Here is an 18,378-nt window from a genome sequence, read left to right as displayed (position 1 = left end):
CGTTAACCTAGCCTATGTCGGCACATGCCGATCACAAACCTAGTTTTCCCAGTAACTGCAGTTTTATCAATTGCCACTTATGGTGCATTTCTGCCATGGTCTACCATCACAAAAATAAGCATGTCTGCAACTCTCTACTTGCGTTACTGTACATTCACACCAGCCGCGGTAGAGCCGCACGTGAAATTTTAGTCATTCTAGACATTCACGCGGAAATTCACGTCATGGGAGGGGCTTCTGCGACTCTGTAATCATATGACTACTAGAGCAAGCTACTTATTGGTTACTGCGGCGTGAATATCCGCCAAAGTTCAGATTTTGTAAATCACGCGTTTCCCGCGGCAACGCTCAATGCATGCAGAGGATGCCTATTTGTGGCTTTGCATTGACTTAATATGTAAATCACTCGCGCTAGCCGCATCTTCCGCATCTCGTGTGAATGCCACATTACAGCAGAAGACAGGCAGAAGTAATACAGTAACACAGAATAATGTGGCGTTCACACCAGCCGCGGTAGAGGCGGCAAGAACGTGCTATTCGTTCGTAGTTGGACACTTGAACATTTTGAGTTTACTCGTTTCATTCGCGTGTGAAAGCAGCGCATGAAATTCTAGTCATTCTAGACATTCACACAGAAATTCACATCATTGGAGGGGGGGCTGCAACTCTGCTCGGTCCCTGTAATCACGTGACTACTAGAGCAAGCTCCTTATTGGTTACCATGGCGCGAATATCCACTAAAGTTCAGATTTTTTAAATCACGAGTTTCCTGCGGCAACGCTCAATTTGCGCAGAACGCGCGTTCCACCCAATTCACACCACGCCATTCGTGCGTACCGTGCCGCAGGATGCCTATTCGCATCTTTTCATTGAATTAACTTGTTAATCACTCGAGCTAGCTGCCTCTTGTGCATGCCACATTACAGCAGAAGACAGGCAGAAGTTATACAGTAACACAGAATAATGTGGTGTTCACACCAGCTCCGGTAGAGGCGGCAAGAACGTGCTATTCGCGCGTAGTTGGACGCTTGAACATTTTGAGTTTACTCCCTTCATTTGCACGTTAAAGCCGCGCGTGAAATTCTAGTCATTCTAGACTTTCACACGGAAATTCACGGCATTGGAGGGGGTGCTGCAACTCTGCTCGATCCCTGTAATCAAGTGACTACTAGAGCAAGCTCCTTATTGGTTACCACGGCGCGAATATCCGCCAAAGTTCAGATTTTTTTAAATCACGCATTTCCCGCGGCAACCCTCAAATCATGCAGAACGCACGTTCCACCCCATTCGCACTGCGCCATTCGCGCGTACCGCTCCGCAGGATGCCTATTCGTGTCTTTGCATTGACTCACTATGTAAATCACTCGCGCTAGCCGCCTCTTCCGCTTCTGGTGTGAATGCCACATTACAGCAAAAGACAGGCAGAAGTAATACATTAACACAGAATAATGTGGTGTTCACACCAGCTGCGGTAGAGGCGGCAAGAATGTGCTATTCGCGCGTAGTTGGACGCTTGAACATTTTGAGTTTACTCGCTTCATTTGCGCGTTAAAGCCGCACATGAAATTCTCTACATTTGAGATATTCACATGGAAATTTGCGTCATGGGGGGTCAAAGTTCAGATTTTTCAACTCGGCATTTCCCGCGACAACGCTCAATTCGCCTTCTGCGCATTCCGTGTCTGGTGTGAATGCCAAATAAGAGGAAAGAAATTGACAAATATTAAAAAGACTAAAAGTCTAAAAACGATCTATCTCTGCCATGCCATTGTTGTTCCAGTATGAATGTGTTTTGAACACGCAAGGCTGTTTCAGCACTGTAAACCTTGTTTAAACTGCCCTGTCAAACAACATTTCCCATTACAGACTTGACATTAACCAGCACTCCCCACACCAGACACAAATCCAGCATCTCTGTTTCTCACTGATGTTGAATTCAGACAGGGACAGAGGGGCACAGTATACTAGATAACTGTTTGACCGGTGTGGGTTTGCCCTCCTGTCCTTTAATCCCTACGATTGTAAACAGAAATGTTGAAGAATTCTGTCGCTTCATGCTGGAGGCTTTAATATATGAACTAATTTGCCCTTCGGAGTCAGTGTTGCCAGATTTTGCAGTCAAAGAAAACAGCCCCAAGTGTTTCGATCATCAAAATAAGTTTAAATAAAAATTACACTAACCACGACTACCGTAAAACTTCAAATAATAGCCCGGGCTTTAATTTTCCCAAACCTATCATCACACCAGGCGTCTAAAAGAGACAGGCGTCTATAAGAGACAGGCTTTTAATTTAATTGTTCCAACATGACAGCAGGAGGTTACCACATTTTTTATTTTTTATTTGAATGTGTTTAACAAATTAATTTGTGTAATAACAACAGTCTTAAATTATTGGCAGCATAAATAAAGCAAACGAGCATATGCTTTTTTATTGGTTGTTGCGTGAAATCTTACCCAGATACAACAGTGCTATTTTCTGATTGGCTATTGTGTAGCCTCTTTCTCTTTTTTTTGTATTGGCTCGCTCGACTAGAACTCTAGGGAAGACGGGCTTGATAGAGAGAGAGAGCAGTGCGGCCAGATACATTTTGGGCGCTGCAGCGTATTAAATATGATAAATAGTGTTTCCGCGCAAGAAATACAATGTGTGGCGGGAGTGCATGCATGACAAAAGACTGAAAGCCCGGCTATTATCAGCGGCCTCAAAACACTACCGGCCCACCGGGAAAAGTCCTGACTCTCCCGATTGCCACTTCGCTACTGTCATCATCACCTCAATCCTTGCGACGAAGCTTGTTGTGTTGTCATAGTGATGAGTAACGGAACGACTGCGTCTGTCACGTGACATCTACCGGTAAGCAAAAACAACTTTAGCTTGTTCAATCTGCACCATAGAACTGTCTTAAACAGAATATCTGACGGGTTTTAGAAGATTAAATACAAACCGAAACTAAAAAACAGACCAGGCCTTTATTTGAGACAGGCGTTTATTTACCCAAACCTGTCGTCACACCAGGCGTCTAAAAGAGACAGGCGTCTATTTGGGACTCGGCTATTATTTGAAGTTTTACGGTAATATCATTTTACCAAAACTAACCTAAAAGGACCTTGCGTTGTAGCAGGCTGGTTTTAAAGGGTTTTGCTGGTCAGGCTGGAAGACCAGTTGACCCACCAGTTTAAACCAGTAGGCTGGAAGCTTGGCCAGCTTGGCTAAGCTGGTTCTTAAGTGGTTTAAAATGGAAGTAGTAGTGGTGAAGCTGGTCTTACAGCCTGGTCATGCTGGTGGGTTAGCTGGTCTCCCAGCTTGACCAGCTAGAAGAGTGGCCAAAACCCCACTAAAACCAGCCTGGTCTTTTCAGTAGGGAACATATGTGACTGTTCATCTAATTCAATAAATAAATCTCTCTCTGTAAACATGCACATACACATTTACATTACATTTAGCAGAGGCTTTTATCCAAAGCCAAGCGACTTACAAAAATGAAGAAAACAACAGAGCGATTTGTCTTAGAGAGGCAATTACTGTACCACTGAGCTATACAGGAGCAAGAATAAGAAGTCATTATAATAAACTCTGCCCGTTAATTTGAGACTTAAGCCCTACCCAAGTAATGATTGCAGAGAAAGACGTCTAATCCTAATTGATACGTGAAATAATTGTAATGAACTCAAACATCATTTAGAAAAGCAATCATGTTTGAATCGTGCTCTGGAACTGAATTAGAAAGCCCAGGAAAAATAAACAACCTCCTATCTGGCCCTCTTCCAATCCAGATTCTTGCTTATACAGGGAAACTTTAGCAAACACACAAACCTGTGCTGTTACACAGGACTCCTCTGTTCTCGGTCTCTACACTGCCATTCCTCAGAAAGGGGCGGAGTCTCAATAACAGTGGTCTATACACAGGGACGGTATTTTAGTCACCAAAGTGATGAAATGCTTCCAAGGCCGCACCCAATATCATCTCAAACTCCACTAATGGTTAAAAATGACCTCTATGGCTTTAAGGGATTAAATAAATTACATTCATACTCAAGACTCTTCCCATTTCAACAAGCATTGCCTTGTCCAAGAATATACATTCAGAAAGTATGCATGCTTTAGAGTTGGATCAAATAAAGGTATCTCAGTATACAGCTAATTTAAGCTGCCTGAAAATAGTCCCCTGCCATTGAAAGTTACTAACGGGACTATTTTCGGCAGCTGCGTAATATCATTACGCCTCCTGCAGCCATGTTACGGCAGCAAAGTCCTTGATTATTACGCCAGAATGAGAGTATAGTTCCTAGAAATATCTATCTAGAAAATTACAACTTTTAATTTTCTGTCGGTCTTAGTACACAATGTAACTACTGAAGAGTCAAGTTTTAAATAGGAAAAATATCCAAACTCTTTGGTTATTTTTTAGCGCAATGCTAATGGTCTAATTAGATTCAATGGATTGTGCTAAGCTATGCTAAAAGTGCTAGCGCCGGACCCAGAGATCTGCTGAATGGATTCCAAAAAGGTAAAAATCAAATGTTTAACTTTAGGGGAGCTGGAAAATGAGCCTATTTAAAAAAAAGTGGAGTGTCCCTTTAAATTACAACATAACGGATTGGGCTTGTCCCGTTTTGACCCAATGCCTTAAAATACTTACTATGTAGTCAGCTCAGTAGGTTTTGAATCAAGCTTATTCCTCTCCCATCAGCTTCTTTTGAAACGGGTCATTGTAAGAAAACATCAGACTGGAGGGTCATAATGAAGTCATAAATCAACTCGACTTCTTTCAAAGAGCACAAACCTAAAGGGCTTTGGGAAAATTCAGAATTTCAAAGCAGTGTATGCTTATTCTGGAGTAGATTGTATCTTATGTAATATCTTGCATATTTTGGTGCGTGCGTAATATTTGGTGGTGTTTATTTTCTAACTGTATTGGTTTAGACTGAAAAAAGCAGTGAAAGCTCTCCGCAAGAGTAAGATTCCCATGCCTTTGGGAGTGGTGGAAAACTGGAGGAAAATCTGCACTTTGGCGTCAGATCTGCATAGTTTTTGGCTTTTGCAGGATATTTTCATTAGTATGTGATCCTCCTGTTCGGGAGTGTGTCGGATGTGAGACAGTTTAGAGATCTGTTGACTGATGCAGAACCTTCAGATGCAAAACCCTCTAAGTGCGTCTGACATGTTTTCATGTAAATTAGCATTAACTCTTAATGGACTCCTCTGCCAACAAAACAGTATTTCTGAATGGCTTGAGGCCAGGATCAAACGGATTTGACAGGAAAGTATTTCAAATAATAAACAAATAATATGTGCCGAGAGCAATCGGTTAATATTATTATCTCATTTTTGACGGAGGCTTTTTTGTAGCAGCTTTTGCAGTTGAGTTATGAGCTCCACGATCACTTAAAGATGCAATGGAGGACTTTTAGAAACATCTCTTGACAGAAATGCAATGTAATATACATAACTATATTAAGACTTTACATAATGAACTGTATTGTTTTGATTACCTTAGAATGATTCGGTTTTATCTACATACTCTGTGGGTCTCCTTACATGGAAATCCCTGTCCTGTTTCTACAATAGCTACGATAACCTACGTTGTCCTAGACGACTATGTTTGTCCAAACCTAGTCTCCACCTCAGACGTCACGCCCACAAAATGTTGGCTAAATGTCTGATGTGTATTGCACACTTAACTGGAAATCCTACTGGAATGTTGAAGTCATCTTCTGATTTGTTGAAATAAACCAGATTTATTGGAGAAACGAGTGTCGCGATTATTTTTTTATCCCCAGGGAAACAAAGCTCTGACATTCGATCAATGTTTACGTGGGTAATAATAATGAGCAGTTATCATGATCAGCTAAACAATGCATTTTCAAAAATATGTGAAAAGTTCACGCCATAGACCAGTGTTCTTCACTCCAAATCCTGGAGAGCCGGTGTCCTGCAGAGTTTAGCTACAAACTTAAATCAAACACACCCACCTGTGATTTTCTAGTGATCATGAAGACTTTGGGGCTGTTTACACTTGGTATTAAGATGTGTTTTCATCGATCGGATCACAAGTGGACGAGAGAGACACATTACGTTTACACCTGGTATTTAAATCCGTCTCTTTTGTCCACTTTCGACCGCATCTGTCCTGAATACTGTGAGGGGGTGGTCTGTGAGACGGTGGGCGAGTCTCTGTGCTGTCATTCAAACGCGAGCGGGAGTAATTATGAGTTTATATGGACGCAAACTTATATTATGTCGGAGCCCGCTGCTTGTTTAGCAAGTATACATGCTGCACAGTGTTTTGTACGTTTATTTGTTGGAGCTTTCTCTGAATTTTCAGCGCAATTGATGAAATAGGATCGCGCAACTTTCACGCTTTCAAAACGAAACTACGGAGAACACCCCGCAGTAGTTTTATCAATGAAAGGCTAAAAATAGCGCTGTTCACCCTATGTTCACGGCAGAAGTCAAAAAAGACGTAAAATTAGTGTTTAATACCTCAGATTAGATAAATGGGCGGAGAGAAGGCGGTCGCGTGTGGCTGTTCGAACGCATTCAACCACATTGCGTTCCGCAACTCCAAAGCGATCCGATCGAAAGTGGTTTCGACTACCTCTGAATGTGGTTGAAAGTGGTCGAAAGTGGACGAGCTCAAAACGTTTTGAACACCGTTTACACCTGGCATTAACGTCGTCCACTTGTGATCCGATCGACGAAAACGCATGTTAATGCCAAGTGTAAACAGCCTATTAGATTAACTTGCAGGTGTGTTTGATTAAGGTTGGAGCTAAACTCTGCAGGACACTGGCTCTCCAGGATTGGGAGTGAAGAATACTGGCATAGACTCTCGAAAAGACGTCCAAGAGTTTTGCTTAAAGCAGTTAGTGGAGTCATATACTTAATATGTAGTCAGTTCACTAGGTTTTGAATTAAGCTTATTCCTCTCCCGGCTGGTTATATCAACGACTGACTGGTTGCCAGATGGTTTGCTATTGTTGGGACATTTCCACACTCTGAAACGTGACGCTAGATGAAACAATCGGTGATTGGTTGTTTGACAGGTCGGTCAAACGGCCTCGTGGGCGGGCATTGGCAAAAAATGCAAAAAACAGTACTGAAATTCTGGCTACTGGAATCTAGTCCAAACCCAGGGAACACACATACCTGTACACTCTTAAAAATAAAGATTCTTCAAAGGGTCTTCACAGTGATGCCATAGAAAGAACCTTTTTTTATTCATCTTTTTTGATTCTTTGAAGAACCATTTCTTTATACATTTTTATACATCTGAAGAACCTTTTATCACCTTAAAGAACCTTTTGTAAAACAGAAATGTTAAAGGTGTTTGAAGAACCATTCAGTCCGAAAATGTTTTTCTATGGCATCGAAAAGAACTGTTACTTTTTAAAGTGTACTAAAAAAAATATATCTTGTAATGTACAGTAAGGGGCTGATCACACAGAACACATTTATGGCAGTGGCTGGCGCCTTTTTTGAATGGCTGTCTATGGGCGCCTTGCGTTTCCAGGCGTTTAAAGCATGTTTGGTGTGATCACTTTGGATAAAAGCATCTGTATAATATATGTATAATTGACATACACTGCAAAAAATGGCTTTCTTTGGTACTATTTTTGTATTGTTTTAAGCACAAACATCGGAAAATTCTCAAGTCAAGATACATTTTCTTGATGAGCAAAATAACCTTAGAAAACAAGTCTAGTTTTTAGACCAAAAATATCAAATTTAAGTGATTTTGTGCATAAAACAAGCAAAAAAATCTGCCAATGGGATACGCTAATTTTTTTTTGATTTAAGTGTTTAAGAAAAATTTAACTGATTTTTTGCTTACCCCATTGGCAGATTTTTTTTTTAACTCTTTCCCCGCCATTGATGAGATATCTCGTCAATTAAGAGAAAACGCTTCCCCGCCAATGACGAGATTTTCCGTCTTTCTGCAATACCGCTATTATCCACCAGGTGGCTTCCGCAACTTTTTAAACCCGGAAGTATTGCCCTATGGCAAGCTGCTGCATGTCCGTGTCTGTTTTAAAGATCGCTCTGAATGGGATCTCTATGAAAAGTCCGTCACAAAAATGGAATTATCTCTGCTTTTTGCTCAAAATATGGTGTTTTTGCAAAAACCTACCCATATTCAAAAGCTGATTACAAAAGAACTACTAAAGGTAGGATGAAATGGTTTTTTTTTTTTTTTTGAAAGCAGAGGGTCTGTTCTTTCATTTGGTATATTGTATGTTTATATATTTAAAGAAGAACATTTTCTGAAAGGCATTAAACTTTGGTGAAAATCATGAAAAACGCTGGCGCTGGCTGGCAACTTTTTTGAAAAACGCTGGCGGTGAAAGAGTTAATGCACAAAATCACTTAAATTTGATATTTTTAGTCTACAAACTAGACTTGTTTTCTTGGGTCGTTTTGCTCATCAAGAAAAAGCATCTTAATTTAAGAATGTATATATATTTTTTAACTGAAAACAAGACAAAAATAATAAGAAAATTTTTTCTTGAAAATAATTTTTTGCAGTTTAATAACATTTTACAAGCTTCCTACAACACTGCAAAAATGGATCTTAGTATTTTTTCTTCTTTTCCAGTACAAATATCAAGAAGTTCTTAGATCAAAATACATTTACTTAAGTACTATTTTTCTAAAAAAATATATATTATCAATGGCCATATTGTAATGCATAGCTTTCTTTGGCATAATTTGCATGCATTTGACAGCCACAAAAAAATCTAATTGGAAAATACTAAACTTGAATTAAAGGAACAGTATGTAAGAAATGTATATCAATTAATCATTGAATGGCCCTGATATGTCACTAGACATTTAGAAATCATTTTCATTTCAAATACTTATATCACTCACAACAGTGGTCCTGTCAGGATATTGTCATTTAAAAAGTGGAGTTGCAGCCCTCAACTGATGTTTATGTTGTCATGTTGTGTATTGGCCACCAGCTGTGTTTTTGCAGTACCAGTTTTAGCCAAAGCTTTGTGATTGCAATACCAGTTTTGGCCACAATCCTACATACTGTTCCTTTAAATATTTAAATAAAGAACTAAAACTAACTTCAGGTTTATTATTATTATTTCTTGTTTTAAGCATAAACTTAATTGTGTAAAACTTTGTTAAAAAACATGACTTAATATCAATACTTCTCAAGTATTTTAATTTAAGATTTATTTGATTTTTTTTTTGGGGGGGGGGGGGGGGTTTGTACTGGAAAGCAAGACATAAATACAAAGTCAAAAATCCATTTTGTGCAGTAAATGTTTTCTAGACAGCCCCCTTTAGACACTTGGAGGGACACATTTGTGTTTCTAGAGGACATAAAAAACCCATGACTACCATATTGGGTGTGAATGTGCATTCTGACGATCACACATGGTTTTCCCTTGTTAGGCAATCACGTCTGGTGTGTAAGTCCAGGGCTGAGGAGGGGAGGAGAGATGGGTGACGGGTGTAAGAGAGAGATGTTGAAGAAACAAGCGGATTAGAGAGGGGCACTGCTTAATATCTGACTCAAGGCCTTAAGAATGTTCAAAAAGAGAAAGGAGGTGGAACAGGGATTGGCATTTCCCATACTGGCCTTTTGTAATGGACTGTAGTCCCAGAGGGCTGGGCCGGGCCGGGTTACAGCGAAAGCACAATCAGACAGCTGGACCACGGATTTCCTCAAAAACAAGTACAGTGGACTGAATACTAACACACACAAAAAAAAATGAGAGCTGCAACAGGTTACAGCCATTATCTCAAATTAAAACGCTTCTCCTGCGGGCCATAGTGTCTAATGAGAGTTGAGCACACTTCATCTATGTTGCTCTGTTTGTAGATCTGCTTGTAAAGCATTGCGTGATCAATGCAAAGGTCGTGGTTTCGTAGCTGGAATGGACTGCAAGTCTGCCAAACGTATGCATGTAAATGACTACAGCTGGGATGGTGCATACTATACAGAAATGTGTTAGCTAGTAAAGAGTTACGGTAGTTTATACCGATTTATACCACCATCTAATAAAAAAATATGTTTTAAAAAAAAATCAAACAAGCAGTACTCTTATTTTGTAAAAATTGGCTAGCATTGCATTATTAGTGCAAAATGTCATGAACACACGCTATAGGGATGTATACGTTGATAGAGATGTATACTTTGTAATGCACTGTGCAGTAAGTCAAATAAAAGCATCTGCCAAATGCATAGATGACAAAAAACAAATGCAAATGTAAAACAACTAAATAAAATCGATTTATTCTAAACTCTCTCCGACCTCATTGTATTTATACAAAACACTCTCTCGATCCAATACACGTCTGTTTTCAGGTGTAAACTCAGGAACAAACCTGCTGTGCAACTGCTAAGCTTTAATATCCTGTGTGTAAGATTTCCCACAATTCCCTCTGATGCTCATCTGGTCTCCATTCCTGGCACTTCCAAGTCGAACTGCACTGCAGTATCGAATCAACAGGCATTTAAAAAAAAGCCTGGGAACATCAGATAAATCACATCAAATCTACATTTGTTGAAACAGCTGGTAAATCCAACACATTTCTCTGGTCAAAATGCTTATATAATAAAGAGAGAAATTAATAGCACACAGTGGTCACTCCTCGCAGCGTGTGAACCAACGTTTGCCGTCTCAGAAGTCAAAAGACATAATGAAAATGGCGGTTTCAGAGTGTGTTGTGGTTGGTTGGCTTTGTCTTACAAACCAAAACCATGATTACGACACAACTAGAGGATCTCTGCTCAATTTGAAAGCTCATAAAGTTTGTTCTTGCACTGCCTCCTAGTGGCCAGAATAGTTACTGCGTGAGTTAATCTGCAATGCAGTTTGCTGTATTATTTTCATTGAATGATTCCTTTGAAAATGTGTTTAAATCTCTAGAAAGTTAAAAGTGTTTGTTTCTTTTTGTAAAGCATATAAAACGACTACCTCACAGATATCACAAAGGTAAAATCTCACTAGTTAGACATAAACTGTTATTTACTGTCCTGAAAAACTATGAATACTCGCACTTGTTGGTTTTTATAGTTAATAATTGTGGACACGTTTCAAATGTAATATAAACTACACTGGTGAGAAAATAAGTTCCCAACATTTTTTTTTTACTTCTAGGCCCCCTTACTGTCCACACCAATATTTGAAGGCCTCCCAAAATTTCTACAAAATAAAATATGCTGGCGCTTGGCATAACTAGACAGAATATGGTATATTTGGTATAAAAAATACCTTACACTAAGAAATATCTTTTTTTTAACATTTTTTAGTCATTTGAGGCCCCCTTGGAAGTTTGTAGAGGCCCCCAGCCCCCTGAATAGGAAATACTGATATAAATGAAGTAAAAATGTTAACCACCAGAAGATGGCAGCGTCTCACTGAGTATTAAACAAAGATAATTCTTTGTCAAGCTAAAACTTGAACAAATGTAAGATGACATCTCGTCACAAACAAATGCTTTACTAAGATGCATTAAATGTACTTGTTTCAATGTGAGTTCACTAGAATTTTCTTCTTCATTACATGACATGAAGTTATGATGCCACGTGCATAAATGTTACACTAAAGGTTTTGTTAAAGGTGTTTTTAAACAAAAAATGAGCTGATTTCAGTTTTGGACACGGCCAAAGTTCCCAAGTCTTAAACCAAAAGAGGCTTTAAAAAGATATACAGCCCCCATTGTAAATAAGCACAAATAGAGTAAAATGTTAGGCCATATGGCAGAAAAAAAATTATCTGGTCAAAAATATATTTTAAATATATGCTATATAGAAAGTTAAGCTTAAATAAACATATTTTTGAATTTGAAATATATTTAATTAACCTTCATATATTAACATATATTTCAAAATGCATTTCAGAGGACATTTCTATAATTTACAACCCATATGGCAAAAATATATTTTTCCTGGCCAAAATATAAAAGTTTGTATAAAAGGTGTAAAGTATAAAATGTATAAGAATGTATTAAATATAAAATGATAAGTAGGGCCAATATGTTTGTAACCTTTGTTTTTAACCAGGTTTGTAACATACAAAGCTTTTTTTCCAATGCAATGTGAATATATGCTTTTAATAAGTTTTTGTTATTTAAAAAATATTTTAAAATAAAATAAATATATAATATTAATAAATATATTGTTAACATATTTCAAAATACATATATATTTTCAGCCATTTTTCTGTATATTTTGGAACATATTAAAATATATTTATATATATCACATACTTATTTTATTTTTTTTAAATATTTTTTAAAATAAACTAAAAAATGGGCAAAAAATATATTGATGAAAAATAATTTTTTTTAACATATTTCCAAATATATTTCAGAACATATACTTTTGGTCATTTTCTGTATATTTTTAAATATATTTAAAATATATTTATTAATATTATATATTTATTTTATTTTAAAATATTTTTTAAATAAACAAAAAATTGTCAAAAAATATATTGATGAAAAATACATTTTTGTAAACATATTTTAAAATATATTTCAGAACATATATTTTTTTATTTATTTTATTTATTTATTTTATTTTAAAATATTTTTCAAAATAAAAATTCAAAAAATATATTGGTGAAAAATAATTTTTTTGTATATTTTGTATATTTTGAAATATATTTAAAATTATAATAGAAAATATATTTTTGATGTATGGGTGTGTTTGCTACAATACCAAAAACTAAGGGTCTGCAGGAACAGCTGATTAAAGTAATGATGTTAGACTCAGCACAAAGGCCATCTATCAGCAGGGTAAAATGAACGACTGTGTTCATCAATCTGCTTATCTCATTTCACTAATGCAACTCCAGGAGAGGAGTGGCAACTTCTGGAAACCCTATAATGAGCTATAGTGAGGGTTATGTAACGTGTGTGTGTGTGTGTGTGTGCATGTGAGTTTGTGTGTGTGTGTGTGTGTGTGTGTGTGTGCGTGCGTGCGTGCGTGTGTGCGTGCGTGCGTGCGTGCGTGCGATGGATGAGAGTCAGTAAACATAGCTTGATGGACCAGAATTTTTATGGTGGCGTGTGAAATTTCTGTGTCACAAAATATTAACTGAAATTTGTTTGAGCAGCCAGACATAACAACCATGTTTGTGTGGACTGTCTCACTTTAAAAAGAAATTGTGTATACTAAATGCTGTAAACTCGCCCTACATAAAGTAAGGAACATTGAGTGAAATGAATCTTGACATTTTTAATATTGATTAAATAAAATCATCTCAAAGCTTAAAAGCAATGATTGAAATCAAACTTTGATGCTCCTAATCTCATTAGATTATAAAACTTTAGTCTGGATTTCACAAAGATGTTAAAAAACAGGAATTATAAAGCTTTTTTACAGTAGGATGCAATGTTGTCACATTGTCGTACTGTAAACTGAACACAGGGCCGGCAAGTGAAGTCATCTTGGAAAACTGAAAATATTGATGTTCCTCCAACCAGAGTTACATAAATTACACACTTCTCCTTTAAAGTATCCACTATTTCCTAATTTGGTAGCTGTAATCCTCTGGGTAAACTGACGTAAACTCTGTTGGATGTTGTGGTGCAAATCCCCCACAGCCGAATCTTCTTCAAATGCAGCCCGCATTTCATCCAGCACCCCTGAGGGCGATCGGGCGAAGAATGAAAACAGTCCTGGTGTCCCGAGACAGAGATGGAATGCAAATCAAAAAAGAACCACAAAAACCACAAAAAAGACTATTTTTACCCGCATGAAAGCGTTTGGTATCTCTGGGTCACCTCAGCATTGGGTCCACAGTGTTTATTCTGGCTCGAAGCATCGATACGCCATATCTACTGATTCTTTGGAAAAGCAAAGAGGAACGAGTGATGGATCAGAGGGGGTTGTTTAACTTTCATTAGTCCAACAGTGTGAAGTCCATCGCTTGGAATTAAAATAATCAAATGATGTCATGTTACAGGATAGAGGTCTTGACGGGTACGACGGCGAGGTCCGAGCTTAAGCTGAACGCAGACTGTTTTTGTCCCATGATGTACAAAATGTTCCTCGTTTGTTAAACTAAATCAGTGCTATTTAGGCCAATCATGTAAGCTTTTAACTTTCTTTGTTCTTCATAAACAAAATGCAGATTTGCTGGTGTTTTTTGTTTACAATGGGGTGGATCGTGAAAATCTCTTGTCAAACTTTAAAGGGACATAAAACGTTATATTTAAGGAGTAAAATTTCAGCTATATTTAGGTGTCCTGAAGGCGCACAAATGTAACAAAAATATAATTTATTATTTAATAAAAGTCTGGACCTATCTTGACCTGTGCCAGGGCTTTGAAGAACACAAGGGAGTTGTCGCTACACAACAAAAAATATGAATTTTGGTGAGGGGGGTTAATGCTATTTCATGCAATCTGACTTATTAACACAGTTTAAAGATGCAGTGTGTAAATTTTAACAGCATCTAGTGGTGAGGTTGTGAATTGAAACCAACGGCTTAATCCACTGCTCGCCCCTCGCTTTTGAAACACATAGAAAAGCTACGGTAGCCGCCACCGCACAAACATGTCATCGTCGGAGACAACTTAGTAAAAAAAATTGTCGGTTAAGGGCTTCAAATGGCGGCACAAAAAGGCGACTTCCATGTAAGGGGACCCTCGGTGTATGTTGATAAAAAGGTCTCGTTCTTAGTTAATAAACACATACCGGTTCATTATAAAAGGTCTCAAAGGATGTATAAAAGGTCTTTATACATCCCTGATAATATAGTTTTGTATTTTATTTTGCATTTCTGTCAGAGATCCTTCTAAAAATTACACACTGCACCTTTAAGAGTTGTAATCCTCATGCTAAATAAATGCAAAGACGTGTCAAAAGAGAAGTTGAGCATGTAGTTGAGAGTATTTCTGTGCCAAACTCATGCCTTTCTCTTTCCTACAAGTTTCTGAAAGTTTTTTCAAACATGGGTATTCCTTTTATGGACACTCCTCCAGAAAAAGCACGCCTACACGTCAATCAAAGTGAGAGCCAATGAGAACGCTTCCTTGGAGTAGAAGTCACAAGCATCACTGCACTAGAGGTCTTCACGGGTCCACTTAGATCCGAAAACCCGAGGTCCGACCCGAGACCAGATCGGGTTCGGGTCTAAAAGTTTCACATGTGCCTCGGACACGGGTCGGGTACAATAATAGCGGCATCAGGTCTCGGGTAATTTCAAAATGAATGTGTTTTTTCTGAAAGGACCCGAGAAGACCCGAACTCTCTCGCCTGTGTGCGTCAATGTCCTTTTCAAACCTCTCATCTGTTTGCCAAGAGCGCTTGCGACATTGTGTGGTTGTCGGAAGGTTCATTTTCGTTGAGACAAACATGTCAGTCAATTATAAATGTACATTTTAGCGGTTACGTTGGTGTCGTCGTCAGATAACAAAGTAAAACGAATGGAGCAGCTCGCCAAATTGGTTGCAAGGCCACCGGAGTTAATTTCTGTCTCACTGCTGCGCGTGGGTCTGCACAATGCACACACGTCAGTGCCGTTTACATTCGGTTCCAGTCGGGTAAAAAAAAAATTTTCACTAGTTCGGGTCGGACTCGGGTCTAATTTTCTCGGGTTTGTCTCGGGTCGGGTCTTTCTTTAAAAATTTTTTATTTATATGCACGTCGGGTTCGGGTATGAAGTGATTCGGGTCATTTCGGGTCGGGTACATTTCTTTGGAGCCGAGAAGACCTCTACACTGCACGCAAAAATGGCACAAAAAAACAAGTGTGTTTTTGGATGAAAGGAGAAAAAAGCCTTGTTCAGCTTTCCAGCCTTATGGAAGCAATGAATATAGTTTGTCTATCTTGAGTAGCCGCGGAGTTTTGTGTGTGGATTTCGTTGAAATGGGGCGGTTCCAACCGTGTCATGAGTCACAGGCGGTAAGTAAAACTGCATCAAATGTCTGTGTTATGTTGGAAATTGACGCGTAAGTGCATATAATGTAAACGTCATGAACATGTAGTGAATCAAAAGTTATCCAGAAATAGTGGGATAATGTTTTGTGTGTGTTGCTTGCTTGCCCTTTCCGGTAGACGTCTCTGGGATCTTGTGCTTTTTCGGAAACAATCGCTATAGCTGATATGTCTTTTATAAATCTGATAAAACTAAAGACTTTACGGAGATATGAAGGATGTAAAAATATTCTATAGGTACTCAAGATTAACATGGGATGAGCAGAAACAGCGTGTGTTATTGGAACTTTAAGATTTACATTCTTACATTAAATTATTTTTCTTCCTGAAAAACTGACCATGCAATATACAACTTCTAATATAACGCAGACTACAAAAATAACAAGCAAATCACAGATCACAGCTGTGTCATAAACAAAAGCATAGTTGCTATTTAAAGCAATGAGACATTTTGTGGAACTAACAGATTAAAAACGACAGCTTGAGTTTGTTACAAAATAAGCATGCCTTAATACTGTTTACTATTGAGTAACTAAATCCTTTAAAGGATTAGTCAATTTTCTTTAAAAAAATCCACATAATTTACTCACCACTATGTCATCCAAAATTTTGATGTCATTCTTTGTTCAGCCGAGAAGAAATTGTGTTTTTTGAGAAACACATTCCAGAATTTATCTCATTTTAATGGACTTTAATGGACCCCAACACTTAACAGTTTTAATGCGGTTTAAAATTGCAGTTTCAAAGGACTCTAAACAATCTCAAACAAGGCATAAGGGTCTTATCTAGCGAAACTATTGTCATTTTTGACAATAAAAATTTAAATATGCACTTTTAAACCACAACTATCTCCGGTCCTGTGACGCGCCAGCACGACCTCATGTCATCGCGTAATGCCGTGGAAAGGTCACGTTTTACATATATGAAACGCACATTTGCGAACCATTTTTAACAATAAACTGACACAAAGACATTAATTAGTATCATTCGACATACAACAACGTCGGAACGGTCCTCTTTCTCCACACTTGTAAACACTGGGACGTAGTTTCGCATACACTGTGACCTCTTGACGTGATGGCGTATTGCGTGAGGTCGCGCTGGTGCAGCACAGGACCGGTGGAAGACGAGACATTGTGATTTAAAAGTGCACATTTTATTTTTATTAAAAAATGACAATCGTTTCGCTAGATAAGACATTTATGCCTCGTTTGAGATCGTTTAGAGTCCTTTGAAACTGCAAATTTAAACTGCATTAAAACTGTTAAGTGTTGGGGTCCATTAAAGTCCATTAAAATTAGAAAAATCCTGGAATGTTTTCCTCAAAAAACATAATTTCTTCTCGACTGAACAAAGAAAGACATCAACATTTTGGATGACATTGTGGTGAGTAAATTATCTGGATTTTTCTTTTAAGAAAATGGACTAATCCTTTAAATAACAGCCTATAAAGAAATGATCAATCCACTGTTCACTTGAAACCTCACAAAGAAGAGCATAAATCTCTCTGTCCTCTCAAAGCCCACAGGCATCAGAGTTCACTTTTGTCTTGACAGACCCAGACTGCAGATGTTTAACACAAGTTTCACACAATCACCTCTCAAAGCTCTTAACTAACAGTCTTAACTGCTTTAACTCAATCACTCTATGACACTGAGAGATCTATCCTGCTGAATGGACATCATTAACCAAGATGGTCTTTACGATCGAAGGGTCAAATGTCTTGTTCAAAGCACAAGAGGTATTCTAATGTTATAAAAAGAGACATTCAACTATCAGCTATGATAAAGACATCACTTGAGACTATAAATCCACAATAGCACTTGTTAGTCTAAATAACTATGGATTTTTTTATTGCTGACCATAAAAATCCATTCTTGGCATGAGACTAGTGTGATAGAATTGCTTACTGTTTGTAAGTGTGTGTGTGTATAAGGTTACTGTAGGCCTTTATCAAATCTTATAAATGAAATGTCAGGAGTAATGTACTGTATGTACCTCAACTTATAACCACACGATTACCCACGCAGAAAAGAAGTCCCACCTCAAGACAACTTACAATTTAAATAATAAATGTGTTTAAAGGATTAGTCCTTTTTTTCTTTAAAAAAATCCTTATAATTTACTCACCCCCATGTCATCCAAAATGTTGATGTCTTTCATTGTTCAGTCAATAAGAAATTATGTTTTTTGAGGAAAACATTACAGGATTTTTCGCATTTTAATGGACTTTAATGGACCCCAACACTTAACAGTTTTAATGCAGTTTAAAAATGCAGATTCAATGCAGCTTCAAAGGACTCTGAACGATCCCAAACGAGGCATAAGGATCTTATCTAGTGAAATGATTGTCATTTTTGGCAAGAAAAATAAAAAATATGCACTTTTAAAACACAACTTCTCTTGTTGCTCTGGCCAGCACGACCTCATGTAATTGCGTAATGACGTTGAAAGGTCAAGTGTTAC

General features: G+C 37.9%; 1 protein-coding gene across 8 annotated transcripts in view; it reads right to left on the bottom strand.

Moving 5' to 3' along the window:
• The window catches only part of tns1b (tensin 1b), a 320,658-nt gene that overhangs the window by 175,543 nt on the left and 126,737 nt on the right, over positions 1 to 18,378 (bottom strand). The gene's annotated exons all lie outside the window — the stretch shown is intronic.

Source organism: Paramisgurnus dabryanus, chromosome 15 (genome assembly GCF_030506205.2).
Source record: "Paramisgurnus dabryanus chromosome 15, PD_genome_1.1, whole genome shotgun sequence".
In the NCBI taxonomy this organism is placed as follows: domain Eukaryota; kingdom Metazoa; phylum Chordata; class Actinopteri; order Cypriniformes; family Cobitidae; genus Paramisgurnus; species Paramisgurnus dabryanus.
This window is presented reverse-complemented; position numbering and strand designations above follow the sequence as displayed.